The sequence below is a fragment of the Aethalodelphis obliquidens genome, unplaced genomic scaffold (genome assembly GCF_003676395.1).
Source record: "Aethalodelphis obliquidens isolate GAN/ISIS:26980383/991018 unplaced genomic scaffold, ASM367639v1 scaffold4, whole genome shotgun sequence".
NCBI classification, from domain to species: Eukaryota; Metazoa; Chordata; class Mammalia; order Artiodactyla; family Delphinidae; genus Aethalodelphis; species Aethalodelphis obliquidens.
Window position 1 is genome coordinate 11323051 of NW_020837948.1, and position 15415 is coordinate 11338465.

The 15415-nt window shown below is 38.4% G+C and overlaps 1 protein-coding gene across 1 annotated transcript in view; it reads left to right on the forward strand.

Moving 5' to 3' along the window:
- Nucleotides 1-15415, forward strand: part of FBN2 (fibrillin 2) — a 240178-nt gene that overhangs the window by 64205 nt on the left and 160558 nt on the right. The gene's annotated exons all lie outside the window — the stretch shown is intronic.

The following is a 15415-nucleotide window of genomic DNA, read 5'->3' on the forward strand; positions in this document are numbered from 1 at the left end:
GAACCTGAACCCAGGTGACAGGGAGAAGTGAGCCGTCCGGTATTGTTATTAATAGTATCTTCAGAGACAAAGTATTAACTCCATCCATGACTGTAGTTATTTCTGAGCTTATAACCAGTTGGTTACAATCTTGTCTCCAGGCAATCTTCCTAACCACATATCAGGGTTAGATTGGGGCCCTGAGGATGCTACAACCATAAACTTTAAACCAAATAGCCGGAAATTGTTAAATACTTAACTGGATAATTACTTTTCAGCCACCATGATTCTTAGCCTTTTTTGGCAACTTCTCTGACGTCATATGGATTAAACACGTTTTTAGAGCTTGGAACAGAGTGCCATAATGAGCTTTCAAATGGTGGTAGGATCACAGGAAACTGGAAAGTACTTTTGTATTATTCACAGAAATGATGTTACTCATACTTGTCATGAGAGTTAGGTTTATTTGTTCTAATTAAATCATGTACAAAGTTAGATGGGAAATCTTTCAGACTGATGTTAGTAACCAGTGTCAGAGGTAGAGAGGTTACCTATCCAGCCCATGTAAATGGTATATTGCAGAAAACCAGGCCAGTGCCCTAAAACCCAAACGAAAATTGTAGTGTGGGGAGCCTGTATATAACCTCAATCCATTGAATAATAAAATCTGAGTGCTCTGTGTAATTTGGTAAGTGTATCTCCGATAGTGGCCTCCAAAGATTTGTGTTAGTTTTGTAGTTTTATAAAAGGTAGTTTAGGGCTTCCCTGGTGGCGCAGTGGTTGAGAGTCCACCTGCCGATGCAGGGGACACGGGTTCGTGCCCCAGTCCGGGAAGATCCCACATGCTGCGGAGCGGCTGGGCCCGTGAGCCATGGCCGCTGAGCCTGCACGTCCCAAGCCTGTGCTCCGCAACGGGAGAGGCCACAGCAGTGAGAGGCCCGCGTACCGCAAAAAAAAAAAAAGGTAGTTTAAAAAATGATCTGTATCTAAACTCTTTTCAAATCAAAACTACCGGGATACCCAAGAGATGACCATATAACCCAGCAGATTCACAACTTTATGTTTACTTGCATGTAAAAGCCTTGTCAGCTGTGGACTTAGAATGGTTTTGTGAGTATTTTGTCTCTTGGATTAATACCAACCACAACAAATATGAAGTTTGGGTTAAATGTCATTTTTAATCTGTTGTTTACTATGGATAACAACATTCTAAATCATTGATATGATTATCGGTATGATTCTATAGAGTTCCTGATAAAGCAAGTTTTTTCTATAAAAGATACACTATACTATATAGTATATAGTATTTACCATACTACATAGAATTCCTAGGTTAGGTATAGATTACTGTATAATTTATGTAATTTAATGGATTACTATTACAGATAAAATGCTGTATAGATCTACTAGATTAATACTGACTAGATTTACCAGAGTAATAATTTTTGTTTATTCTCTAGCACTTATCACCTTCTAACGCACTTGCTTATGGTCTTTATTGCTTTTACTGTCCCCCAGATAGAATGTAAGCTCCATTTGGGCAGAAATCTGTTTTATTCGTTAATGTCTCTGAGGCATTCTAACATGCAGTAGCTACTCAGTAAATATCTTTTGAATTAATAAATGGAATTGATATTAAAATACTTCCAAAAACCACTGTTTCGTAGAAATAGTCCAGGTTGAGAAAAGCCCTCAACTTCAACCAAAACATCGCAAATTATTGACTCTCCTTATCTTCTATATTTGTACTTAGGCTTCTTTACCTTGATATTTTGTCAGAGAGGCCTAGTTTTTCTGAACACAATTACAAAAAGTGTGTGATCTGATCTCAAACTTCCTGAATGTCCTTCAGGATTGAGTAATGTCTGAAGGCTTATTTGTTTGAATTTGTTTATGTAGTAGAGATAAGTTTTGGGCTCCATTTGCCCAAGAGTATAATGGATTAATACAGCCACAGGAGCAAAATGAAATTTGCCACATTGTTAAAAGGTCTGGAAAAGTTGAAAAAGTTCTGCTTTATTTCAAAATCATGGCATCGTCAGAAAGTTCTCAATTAAACACTAATCCTCAGTTCAGGCTATTTTAAGACTCCATCTTACTGTGATTTCATTTTTTCCTTTAAATTCCTAGACTGTTTCCCAAATACTCTGCCAAATTAATTTGGAAGATAATAGGGCGTAAAAATATAAGATAATAAAACATGATACACACATGTCAGACTTCTTTTTTATAATAGTGATCTTTTTTATAGTGTAACTGAAAATTTTTGTGGAGTTAAAAATAAATTTCAGCTGTGTAGATGATAGCCAGTTTAATATTGGTTTTAAAACATGGTTTATATTAGCCAAGGGAGGACATTTCTGAAGTTCTAAATATAAAATTATCCTGTAGCTGATGCAATTAGTGAATTACTTTATCTATGGCTTAGGAGGGGATGAAATAAGGTCTTGTAGTAAACCAAATAAATGTGAAAAATGAGGGCCAACAGAAAATTAAGATGACATTTTAAAAAAACTAAGCTGTGGGACTTCTCTGGTGGCGCAGTGGTTGAGAGTCTGACTGCCGGTGCAGGGGACGCGGGTTCGTGCTCCAGTCCAGGAAGATCCCACATGCCACGGAGCAGCTAGGCCCGTGAGCCATGGCCGCCGAGCCTGCACCTCCAGAGCCGGTGCTCCACAACGGGAGAGGCCACAACAGTGAGAGGCCCGCGTACTGCAAAAAAAAAACCCAACAAGAACTAAGCTGTGAGGAAACTAGTAAACTTTTTACTTTTCACTGTTGCTGTCATGACTTTCTGTACTCAAATAAGCAGTGTCAGAAGAGTATACCTTCCTAGGGTACTATGAGGTCAATCATAATGATTCTTGCTTCTTTCATATATAGAGCATTTCAGTTCTAGCCCTTATGCCTAAGTCTAATCTACATTTAGTCTTGTACATTCTTCATTTTATTAAACATTGAAGGACTAAAGTTGGCTCACATAAGCCTTAAAATCTAAGCTAGCATAAAAATGAGTGAATTAAAGGTAATAAAAGTGGCATTAAGCTCTTTTCCAAGAATATCTACAAACTTTAAATATATATGTCATAAACTGTCACGTGCATATGTTGTATTATTTTTTTACAAATAGGTTCTTCTTTTTAAATCTTTACTATGTTACACATTCACTCTAATTAGAAGGGTATTTTATTTAAGAATAATACTTTGGGTCTTTTAGATTTTCAAATATATTTTAAAATTTTCAAAATATATTAAAATTTGTATAATTATTAATTTATGTTGCTTGATTTTTAGAAATTAGGCTTTTAAACTACTCCAGATGTTTCAAAATTGGAAGTACGGCAGAAGAAATTTGCTTATTTAAATCCATCTTTTGCTTTATTATAGACAATAGTAATAGACTGATGCTGGGCCTCTGCTCCATTCCAAGCAGTGTGAGAGGCATGGAAATTGTGACATACGTGACAGAGTCAGGACCTAGCTAGGACACAAGACAGGGACTTAAATAAAGAAAGAGCAGTATAGACCCTGAGTCAGTCCCTGCAAAACAAGTATTCGTGCCTGTCCTTGTCAAATGGGATTAGTATTCAGAAATATTTAATCCTTCAATCAGACTGCACATGAATCATGTAGAGAAGTTGAATCTTATCTGAAACCAGGCAGGCATGGCTAGTTCCTCAGGTGTATCCTGAGAGGAAGATACTGTCAGTAGAATGTTATTTGCAGGCCTTCTGTATAGCACAAAATGAAAAGGAGATTTGGTTCATCTGATTAGTATAAATTATTAAACACAAATTTATCTTGGCTGTCTGCATTGACCAAGTTAACCAGATCGTTGCAAAGTTTAACTGTAGTTCACACTATGTGAACACAAGCCGTTCCTAAACAATCCAAAAAATTTACCTAAAACATAGTCGATTATAGGAACTCGTATTGAAAATAGCAGGATATTGCCCTTCTTCTAACTCAACAAAAACTAACAAGAAAAGGAATAACAGAGAACAAGCCCTTCTAAAATAAAACTCTGCAACCCCCAGTTCAGAGCAGTGATGGACACATGGCGGTTGTTGGGAAGTCATGGGGACAGGGAGAATCTTCTATGTGTTTGCCATGAGCATTAGCATCCTGAAAGGCTGTTGAGTGGATGTGGACGGTCTCTTGGAGAGGAGGAGTATATCCCATAAGAGAGGGATTCTACTGCAGGCCCTCGGAGTAACTGAAGGCATATGGAAAGAGAGTCTTTGGTGGCAAGCCATTTCTAATATTCTCTAGCCAGCCTTCCAACCCAGAGATGCTCCTTTAGGTAAAGGAGGGGGAAGGAAAAGAGGATATGGGAGCCACTGGTGAGGAGCTTGCAGTCTGTATCTGAAAGGGCAGAAGGTGGGAGCTACACCACTACCTGAAAGTTTAAAATTAATACCCAGGAGGAAAAGAAAGTGGAGAGAGTTTGGTAAGAAGCTGCATGAGTCTCTACAGAAGTTCTCAAATCAACCTGTTTCTTCTTGGCTTTCTCCACTTTTGCTTCAGCAGGAAATGCCCCATTTAAAGGTGAGTACTAAAGAGAAAAGGCTTACATATAAAAGCTGAAAAAAGAGAGAAATAACATAAGGAAAAGACAGAGGAACATGCTTTATGGAAGAATTACCTAAATAAACACAAAGTTCATATACTCTTTTATCTCAAGGAAGTGAAAAATAATATGGTTCTTCTCTTAACAGGTGCTCAAAGAAGCACTGTTAAGAGTTCAGAAAAGACAATCAGAGATAGTGCATTGGTAGCACTCAAGAAACTGAAGAAGGATTTGAAACTTTACCTAATGAAAGGCAAATGTTACACATATACATACAAACATACATAAGACTGAAAAAATTCAATGACAAAGGTTAACCTTGAGGAAATCACAAATCAAAATGTCTGAGGACAATAAATAATGATTGTAAAGAAGCAGAAAGGTAGTGAAGTCAGCAGAAAGGTTGTAAAGAAAACTGAAGAAAGGAACTGAAAAAAAGCATAAAGATAATATAGAAACATTTTCTAAAAGAGATAAAAGCTTCAGTTTGCAGATTGGAAGGCACAAAAGTTCAATAAGAGAGAAAAGATAAGGAAAATTTTGTGGGCATAATAAGACAGAATAAGCAAATATCTTTGTTAAAGGGAATATCTTAACTGGTCTCAAACTTCTGTAGAGCAACTCATAGACCAGAAAACAGTGTGGCAGTGTCTACAGACTTCTGTCCTTGATTTACACATATGTAAATAAAAGTCCTTTAGTTGCTCTGTAAAGAATCAACTCTAGGGGGGCCAGAGTGGAAGCAAAAAATAACAGAAGTGTCCTGCAGCAGTACAGGTGATATATCATGGAGGTTGAGACCAGAATAGAGGCAGAGGGCCAAGATTTGAGATATATCTAGGAAGTAAGCACTTGTTACTGATGGAATGAAGTGAGACAAGTGAGAGGATGCCGAGTTTATCACTTAGGTTTCTGACTTTGACATCGGGATAAACAATGATGACATTTGTTGAGATAAGGAAGATTGAGACAGAACCATGGTCTGTTTGTTTTTAGTTCGGAGTCCTACAGGTAGTAAGTTACCAATATTTGCTTGTTGGGATGATCATTTATTCAACATTGGAATTTTGTGAATACATGAATAGGTATTCTGGCCGAATCAAACCACATTGAACGGCTGCCAAGATACCCTGTATATCTTAGGCTCCAGTCAGAGACAGACCTATTCTTCAATTGTTGTACTTAAAGATTGGCATTTGTTTTTGTAGAAGTAGAAGTACTATGTATGAATATATGTGGAGTGTAGAATAAGAACTTACATTTTAAAAATGTATCTAATTTGGGGACAGGCCAAGTTAAAAAATCATGCACTATTAATACAGTAATAGTAATTGGTCCTTATTTCCCACAGATATAAATTAAATGAACCATTTTTATATGCCTGTAACACTGGCACATATATTTTCACATTTTAATGTCAACTAAAAATAATATACCATCTAATACTAATTTATATAATAAAATCAGTTTAATCTCTTAGGGCAAGTTTATTTGAAGAAGTTGGAGAAGAAATGAGTTCATAAACTAGAATTACTATTGCTTTGTTACATTATTTATAACCTTAGTAGACATAGACTGAAGGGATTATATAAGGTTTAAGTTTCAAAAGATTCAATATTATTCTGTAAAATCCTTGCATGTGATTTGAAGTTATCCAGCATTTAAAGAAATAGTAAGTTTGTGCCTGAGTTGAAGGGAGGAACAGAAACCCATCTGTATAACTTGGACAGTGGAAAACTAATCAGACGTTAGTAGTTCCTTATGCTGGCACTTGGAAGATGCAGAAACTCTTGCATAATTTGGAGGTCTGAGGCTTGCTTCTTTTGATTTTATAGGGAGCACTCATGTGTGCTTCTAGGTTCATGTTGATTATTTCTATAAGATTTCTTTAAAATTTTCTTTTTTATTTTAGTGATTAACTTGATCTACCCAAAAGAAATTAATTCTGTATAGCTGCTCACTCTAGGATATTTCAAAAAGTTTTATTTCTTTTTTTCTAGGAAAGTACTTTTTAGGCAATTACAAAATAAACCCTGTAAAGTCAGATTGCTTTTTCCTTTGAAAAATTACTGAATCTACTAAATATGTAGTCAAAGCTTTTATGAATAGTATTAAGGGATTTATAGGTTTGGCCTCATTTTTTAGCTTATACCGAGATATTCTTTCTCTGATTTATCTGCCAGGAAAAGAGGTTTCTAGGGATGTTTTATACCACACTGTAATGAGGGTGGAAATTTAGTACATTTTTAAAATAATACAGTTCGAAATGTAAATTAAACTGTTCAGGATATAAACCTCCTGTCATGTATTTCATTCCAGTTGCTTTTTGTTTGGATCAGCTATCCTTTAATAAGACAATGATATCTACTTTAATTTCAGGATAAAAATACTTTGGACTATTGTAATTAGTTTTATAGACAGATAGTTAAAGTGCGGAAGAAATAATAAGGATGCTAAGCTCTTTTGTAGACTTAAATTCCCTAATTTACACACTAAGATACACCAAACGTGTGGGCTTACCAAAAAAATAATAGGATAAATATATACTGACATAGAAATATATCCACAAAATATTTTAATGGAAAAAAAACAAGATGCAGAACAACACATACAGTGTGATCTTATTCTTGTGAAATAAATGGACCACCACTCTGAATGTGTGTGTGAATAAGTCTAAAAGAACAGACTACTCACTTATATCAATGGCTATCTCTTCAATTTTCTATTTTCTGCATCTTTAATGTTTATTATAATGAGTATATGTTATTGTGTAATTAAAGATGTAATACTAATAAATCTGTTATGTTGGCCTGTCAATTTGACTAGGTAATGTAAGTTTGCATAAGCTTATATATTATATTTCCTTTTATATACAGTGTTCATCATAACAATATACTGAGTTACCTTTTACACAAAGAGAAATAAGGCAAGTTTACATAGATATAAAATGAAAGATTCAGAAACTCTAAATAAAAGAATTTTTCCCAATCTCCTATAATATATTAGCTCTAGTTTTTTTGTACAGGCCCTTTATCAGGTTGAGTACATTCCCTTGTATTTCTGGTTTACCAAGATTTTTAAAACAATGAATGAATGTTGAACTTTGTCATTGCTTTTTTCACATCTATGATATACTCATATGTTTTCCTTAATCTGTTAATATGATGAATTGATTTATGCTTGAATGTTGATACAACCTAGTTCCTGGGATAAACTCCACTTAGTTATGACGTATTAACTTTTTTATATATTGCTAAAGTTGACTTGCTAATAATTTTTGTGTGCCTATTCCAAAAAGATATTCTTCTCGTTTTCCTTCTTTTTTTTTTTTTTTTTAACATCTTTATTGGGGTATAATTGCTTTACAATGGTGTGTTAGTTTCTGCTTTATAACAAAGTGAATCAGTTATACATATACATATGTTCCCATATCTCTTCCCTCTTGCGTCTCCCTCCCTCCCACCCTCCCTATCCCACCCCTCCAGGCGGTCACAAAGCACCAAGACAATATCCCTGTGCCATGTGGCTGCTTCCCACTAGCTATCTACCTTACGTTTGTTAGTGTATATATGTCCACGCCTCTCTCTCGCCCTGTCACAGTTCACCCTTTCCCCTCCCCATATCCTCAAGGCCGCTTTCCAGTAGGTGTGTGTCTTTATTCCTGTCTTACCCCTAGGTTCTTCATGACATTTTTTTTTCTTAAATTCCATATATATGTGTTAGAATACGGTATTTGTCTTTCTCTTTCTGACTTACTTCACTCTGTATGACAGACTCTAGGTCCATCCACCTCATTACAAATAGCTCAACTTCGTTTTTTTTTATGGCTGAGTAATATTCCATTGTATATATGTGCCACATCTTCTTTATCCATTCATCCGATGATGGGCACTTAGGTTGTTTCCATCTCTGGGCTATTGTAAATAGAGCTGCAATGAACATTTTGGTACGTGACTCTTTTTGAATTTTGGTTTTCTCAGGATATATGCCCAGTAGTGGGATTGCTGGGTCATATGGTAGTTCTATTTGTAGTTTTTTAAGAAACCTGCATACTGTTCTCCATAGTGGCTGAACCAATTCACATTCCCACCAGCAGTGCAAGAGTGTTCCCTTTTCTCCACACCCTCTCCAGCATTTATTGTTTCTAGATTTTTTGATGATGGCCATTCTGACTGGTGTGAGATGATATCTCATTGTAGTTTTGATTTACATTTCTCTTACGATTGATGTTGAGCATTCTTTCATGTGTTTGTTGGCAGTCTGTATATCTTCTTTGGAGAAATGTCTATTTAAGTCTTCTGCCCATTTTTGGATTGGGTTGTTTGTTTTTTTGTTATTGAGCTGCATGAGCTGCTTGTAAATTTTGGAGTTTAATCCTTTGTCAGTTGCTTCATTTGCAAATATTTTCTCCCATTCTGAGGGTTGTCTTTTGGTCTTGTTTATGGTTTCCTTTGCTGTGCAAAAGCTTTGAAGTTTCATTAGGTCCCATTTGTTTATTTTTGTTTTTATTTCCATTACTCTAGCAGGTGGGTCAGAAAGGATCTTGCTTTGATTTATGTCATAGAGTGTTCTGCCTGTGTTTTCCTCTAAGAGTTTGATAGTTTCTGGCCTTACATTTAGGTCTTTAATCCATTTTGAGCTTATTTTTGTGTATGGTGTTAGGGAGTGATCTAATCTCATACTTTTACATGTACCTGTCCAGTTTTCCCAGCACCACTTATTGAAGAGGCTGTCCTTTCTCCATTGTACATTACTGCCTCCTTTATCAAAGATAAGGTGTCCATATGCGCATGGGTTTATCTCTGGGCTTTCTATCCTGTTCCATTGATCTATCTTTCTGTATTTGTGCCAGTACCATACCGTCTTGATGACTGTAGCTTTGTAGTATAGTCTGAAGTCAGGGAGCCTGATTCCTCAGTTCCTTCTTTTGTTCTCAAGATTGCTTTGGCTATTCGGGGTCTTTTGTGTTTCCATACAAATTGTGAAATTTTTTGTTCTAGTTCTGTGAAAAATGCCAGTGGTAGTTTGATAGGGATTGCATTGAATCTATAGATTGCTTTGGGTAGTAGAGTCATTTTCACAATGTTGATTCTTCCAATCCAAGAACATGGTATATCTCTCCATCTATTTATATCATCTTTAATTTCTTTCATCAGTGTCTTATAATTTTCTGCATACAGGTCTTTTGTCTCCTTAGGTAGGTTTATTCCTAGATATTTTATTCTTTTTGTTGCAATGGTAAATGGGAGTGTTTTCTTGATTTCACTTTCAGATTTTTCATCATTAGTATATAGGAATGCCAGAGATTTCTGTGCATTAATTTTGTATCCTGCCACTTTACCAAATTCATTGATTAGCTCTAGTAGTTTTCTGGTAGCATCTTTAGGGTTCTCTATGTATCGTATCATGTCATCTGCAAACAGTGACAGCTTTACTTCTTCTTTTCCAATTTGGATTCCTTTTATTTCCTTTTCTTCTCTGATTGCTGTGGCTAAAACTTCCAAAACAATGTTGAATAATAGTGGTGAGAGTGGGCAACCTTGTCTTGTTCCTGATCTTAGTGGAAATGCTTTCAGTTTTTCACCATTGAGGATGATGTTTGCTGTGGGCTTGTCATATATGGCCTTTATTATGTTGAGGAAAGTTCCCTCTATGCCTACTTTCTGCAGGGTTTTTATCATAAATGGGTGTTGAATTTTCTCAAAAGCTTTCTCTGCATCTATTGAGATGATCATATGGTTTTTTCTCCTTCAATTTGTTAATATGGTTTATCACATTGATAGATTTGCGTATATTGAAGAATCCTTGCATTCCTGGAACAAACCCCACTTGATCATGGTGTATGATCCTTTTAATGTGCTGTTGGATTCTGTTTGCTAGTATTTTGTTGAGGATTTTTGCATCTATGTTCATCAGTGATATTGGCCTGTAGTTTTCTTTCTTTGTGACATCCTTGTCTGGTTTTGGTATCAAGGTGATGGTGGCCTCGTAGAAGGAGTTAGGGAGTGGTCCTCCCTCTGCTATATTTTGGAAGAGTTTGAGAAGGATAGGTGTTAGCTCTTCTCTAAATGTTTGATAGAATTCGCCTGTGAAGCCATCTGGTCCTGGGCTTTTGTTTGTTGGAAGATTTTTAATCACAGTTTCAATTTCAGTGCTTGTGATTGGTCTGTTCATATTTTCTATTTCTTCCTGATTCAGTCTTGGCAGGTTGTGCATTTCTAAGAATTTGTCCATTTCTTCCAGGTTGTCCATTTTATTGGCATAGAGTTGCTTGTAGTAATCTCTCATGATCTTTTGTATTTCTGCAGTGTCAGTTGTTACTTCTTCTTTTTCATTTCTAATTCTATTGATTTGAGTCTTCTCCCTTTTTTTCTTGATGAGTCTGGCTAAAGGTTTATCCATTTTGTTTATCTTCTTAAAGAACCAGCTTTTAGTTTTATTGATCTTTGCTATTGTTTCCTTCATTTCTTTTTCATTTATTTCTGATCTGATTTTTATGATTTCTTTCCTTCTGCTAACTTTGGGGGTTTTTTGTTCTTCTTTCTCTAATTGCTTTAGGTGCAAGGTTAGGTTGTTTATTCGAGATGTTTCCTGCTTCTTAAGGTGGGCTTGTATTGCTATAAACTTCCCCCTTAGAACTGCTTTTGCTGCATCCCACAGGTTTTGGGTCGTTGTGTCTCCATTGTCATTTGTTTCTAGGTATTTTTTCATTTCCTCTTTGATTTCTTCAGTGATCTCTTCATTATTAAGTAGTGTATTGTTTAACCTCCATGTGTTTGTATTTTTTACAGATCTTTTCCTGTAATTGATATCTAGTCTCATGGCGTTGTGGTCAGAAAAGATACTTGATACAATTTCAATTTTCTTAAATTTACCAAGGCTTGATTTGTGACCCAAGATATGATCTATCCTGGAGAATGTTCCATGAACACTTGAGAAAAATGTGTATTCTGTTGTTTTTGGATGGAGTGTCCTATAAATATCAATTAAGTCCATCTTGTTTAATGTATCATTTAAAGCTTGTGTTTCCTTATTTATTTTCATTTTGGATGATCTGTCCATTGGTGAAAGTGGGGTGTTAAAGTCCCCTACTATGAATGTGTTACTGTCGATTTCCCCTTTTATGGCTGTTAGTATTTGCCTTATGTATTGAGGTGCTCCTATGTTGGGTGCATAAATATTTACAATTGTTATATCTTCTTCTTGGATCGATCCCTTGATCATTATGTAGTGTCCTTATTTGTGTCTTCTAATAGTCTTGATTTTAAAGTCTATTTTGTCTGATATGAGAATTGCTACTCCAGCTTTCTTTTGGTTTCCATTTGCATGGAATATCTTTTTCCATCCCCTTACTTTCAGTCTGTATGTGTCTCTAGGTCTGAAGTGGGTCTCTTGTAGAGAGCATATATATGGGTCTTGTTTTTGTATCCATTCAGCCAATCTGTGTCTTTTGGTGGGAGCATTTAGTCCATTTACATTTAAGGTAAGTATCAGTATGTATGTTCCTATTCCCATTTTCTTAATTGTTTTGGGTTCGTTATTATAGGTCTTTTCCTTCTCTTGTGTTTCTTGCCTAGAGAAGTTCCTTTAGCATTTGTTGTAAAGCTGGTTTGGTGGTGCTGAACTGTTTCAGCTTTTGCTTGTCTGTAAAGGTTTTAATTTCTCCATCAAATCTGAATGAGATCCTTGCTGTGTAGAGTAATCTTGGTTGCAGGTTTTTCTCCTTCATCACTTTCAGTATGTCCTGCCACTCCCTTCTGGCTTGCAGAGTTTCTGCTGAGAGATCAGCTGTTAACCTTATGGGGATTCCCTTGTGTGTTATTTTTTGTTTTTCCTTTGCTGCTTTTAATATGCTTTCTTTGTATTTAATTTTTGACAGTTTGATTAATATGTGTCTTGGCGTATTACTCCTTGGATTTATCCTGTATGGGACTCTCTGTGCTTCCTGGACTTGATTAACTATTTCCTTTCCCATATTAGGGAAATTTTCAACTATAATCTCTTCAAATATCTTCTCAGTCCCTTTCTTTTTCTCTTCTTCTTCTGGAACCCCTATAATTTGAATGTTGGTGTGATTAGTGTTGTCCCAGAGGTCTCTGAGACTGTCCTCAGTTCTTTTCATTCTTTTTTCTTTATTCTGCTCTGCAGTAGTTATTTCCACTCTTTTATCTTCCAGGTCACTTATCCGTTCTTCTGCCTCAGTTATTCTGCTATTGATCTCATGTAGAATCTTTTTCATTTCATTTACTGTGTTGTTCATCATTGTTTGTTTCATCTTTAGTTCTTCTAGGTCCTTGTTAAATATTTCTTGCATTTTGTCCATGCTATTTCCAAGATTTTGGATCATCTTTACTATCATTATTCTGAATTCTTTTTCAGGTAGACTGCCTATTTCCTCTTCATTTGTTAGGTCTGGTGCATTTTTATCTTGCTACTTCATCTGCTGTGTGTTTTTCTGTCTTCTCATTTTGCTTATCATACTGTGTTTGGGGGTCTCTTTTTTGCAGGCTGCAGGTTCGTAGTTCCCCTTGTTTTTGATGTCTGTCTCCAGTGGCTAAGGTTGGTTCAGTGGGTTGTGTAGGCTTCCTGGTGGAGGGGACTAGTGCATGTGTTCTGGTGGATGAGGCTGAGTCTTGTCTCTCTAGTGGGCAGGTCCACGTCTGGTGGTGTGTTTTGGGGTGTCTGTGGACTTATTTTGATTTTAGGCAGCCTCTCTGCTAATGGGTGGGGTTGTGTTCCTGTTTTGCTAGTTGTTTGGCATAAGATGTCCAGCACTGTGGCTTGCTGGTCGTTGAGTGAAGCTGGGTGCTGGTGTTGAGATGGAGATCTCTGGGAGATTTTCACCGTTTGATATTATGTGGAGCTGGGAGGTCTCTTGTGGACCAGTGTCCTGAAGTTGGCTCTCCCACTTCAGAGGCACAGCACTGACTCCTGGCTGCAGCATCAAGGGCCTTTCATCCACACGGCTCAGAATAAAAGGGAGAAAAAGTAGAAAGAATTAATAGAAGTAGGAAGAAAGAAAGAAAGAAAGAAAGGAGGGAGGGAAGGAAGGAAGGAAGAAAGAAAGAAAGAAAGAAGGAAAGAAAGGAGGGAGGGAGGAAGGAAGGAAGGAGGGAAGGAAAAAAGAAAGAAAGATACAGTAAAATAAAATAAAGTATAATGAAGTTATTAAATTAAAAAATAATTATTTGGAAAAAAAAGGGACAGATAGAACCTTAGGACAAATGGTGGAAGCAAAGCTATATAGACAAAATCTCACACAGAAGCTTACACATACACACTCACAAAAAGAGGTAAAGGGGAAAAAATCATAAATCTTGCTCTCAAAGTCCACCTCCTCAATTTGGGATGATTGTTTGTCTAAAGGAGGGAAGGAAGGAAGGACGGAAAGAAAGAAAGAAAGGAAAGAAAGAAAGAAAGAAAGAAAGAAAGAAAGAAAGAAAGAAAGAAAGAAAGAAAGAAAGAGAGAAAGGTACAGTATAATAAAGTTATTAAAATTATTAAGAAAAAGTAAAAAAAAAAAAAACGGACGGATAGAACCCTAGGACAAATGGTGGAAGCAAAGATATACAGACAAAATCTCACACAGAAGCATACACATACACACTCACAAAAAGAGGAAAAGGGGAAAAAATCATAGATCTTGCTCTTGAAGTCCACCTCCCCTTGTCTATTCATGTATTCCACAGATGCAGGGTACATCAAGTTGATTGTGGAGCTTTAATCCGCTGCTTCTGAGGCTACTGGGAGAGATTTCCCTTTCTCTTCTTTGTTCTGACAGCTCACAGGGGCTCAGCTTTGGGTTTGGCCCCGCCTGTGCGTGTAGGTCGCTGGAGGGCGTCTGTTTTTTGGTCAGACAGGACGGGGTTAAAGGAGCCGCTGATTCGGGGGCTCTGGCGCACTCAGGCCCGGGGGGAGAGAGGGGCACGGCGTGTGGGGCAGGCCTGCGGCGGCAGAGGCCAGCGTGACGTTGCACCCGCCTGAGGCCCGTCGTGCGTTCTCCGCAGGAAGTTGTCCCTGGATCCTGGGAACCTGGCAGTGGCGGGCTGCACAGGCTCCCCGGAAGAGGGGTGTGGCTAGTGACCGGTGCTCGCACACAGGCCCCTTGGTGGCGGCAGCAGCAGCCTTAGCCCCGTCTCTGGGGCCCGCGCTTTTAGCCGCGGTCCGCGCCTGTCTGTGGAGTCCGCGCGTTTAGCTGCGGCTCACACCCGTCTCCGGGGTCCGCCATTTTAGCCGTGGCTCGCTCCCGTCTCTGGGGTTCGCGCTTTTAGCCGCGGCTCGCGCCCGTCTTTGGGGTTCGCGCTTTTAGCCGCAGCTCGCGCCGGTCTCTGGGGTTCGCGCTTTTAGCCGCAGCTCGCGCCCGTCTCTGGGGTCCGCGTTTTTAGCCGCGGCTCGCGCCCGTCTCTGGAGTTCCTTTAAGCAGCGCTCGTAAACCCCTCTCCTCACGCACCAGGAAACAAAGAGGGAAGAAAAAGTCTCTTGCCTCTTCGGCAGCTCCAGACCTTTTCCCGGACTCCCTCCCGGCTAGCCGTGGTGCACTAACCCCTTCAGGCTGTGGTCACGCCGCCAACCCCAGTCCTCTCCCGGAGCTCCGACCAAAGCCCGAGCCTCAGCTCGCAGCCCCGCCCGCCCCGGCGGGTGAGCAGACAAGCCTCTTGGGCTGGTGAGTGCCGGTCGGCCCTGATTCTCTGTGCGGGAATCTCCCCACTTTGCCCTCCGTTCCCCTGTTGCTGTGCTCTCCTCCGCAGCTCCAAAGCTTCCCCCTCTGCCTCCCGCAGTCTCCGCCCGCGAAGGGGCTTCCTAGCGTGTGGAAACCGTCCCTCCTTCACAGATCCCTCCCTCTGGTGCAGGTGCCGTCCCTATTCT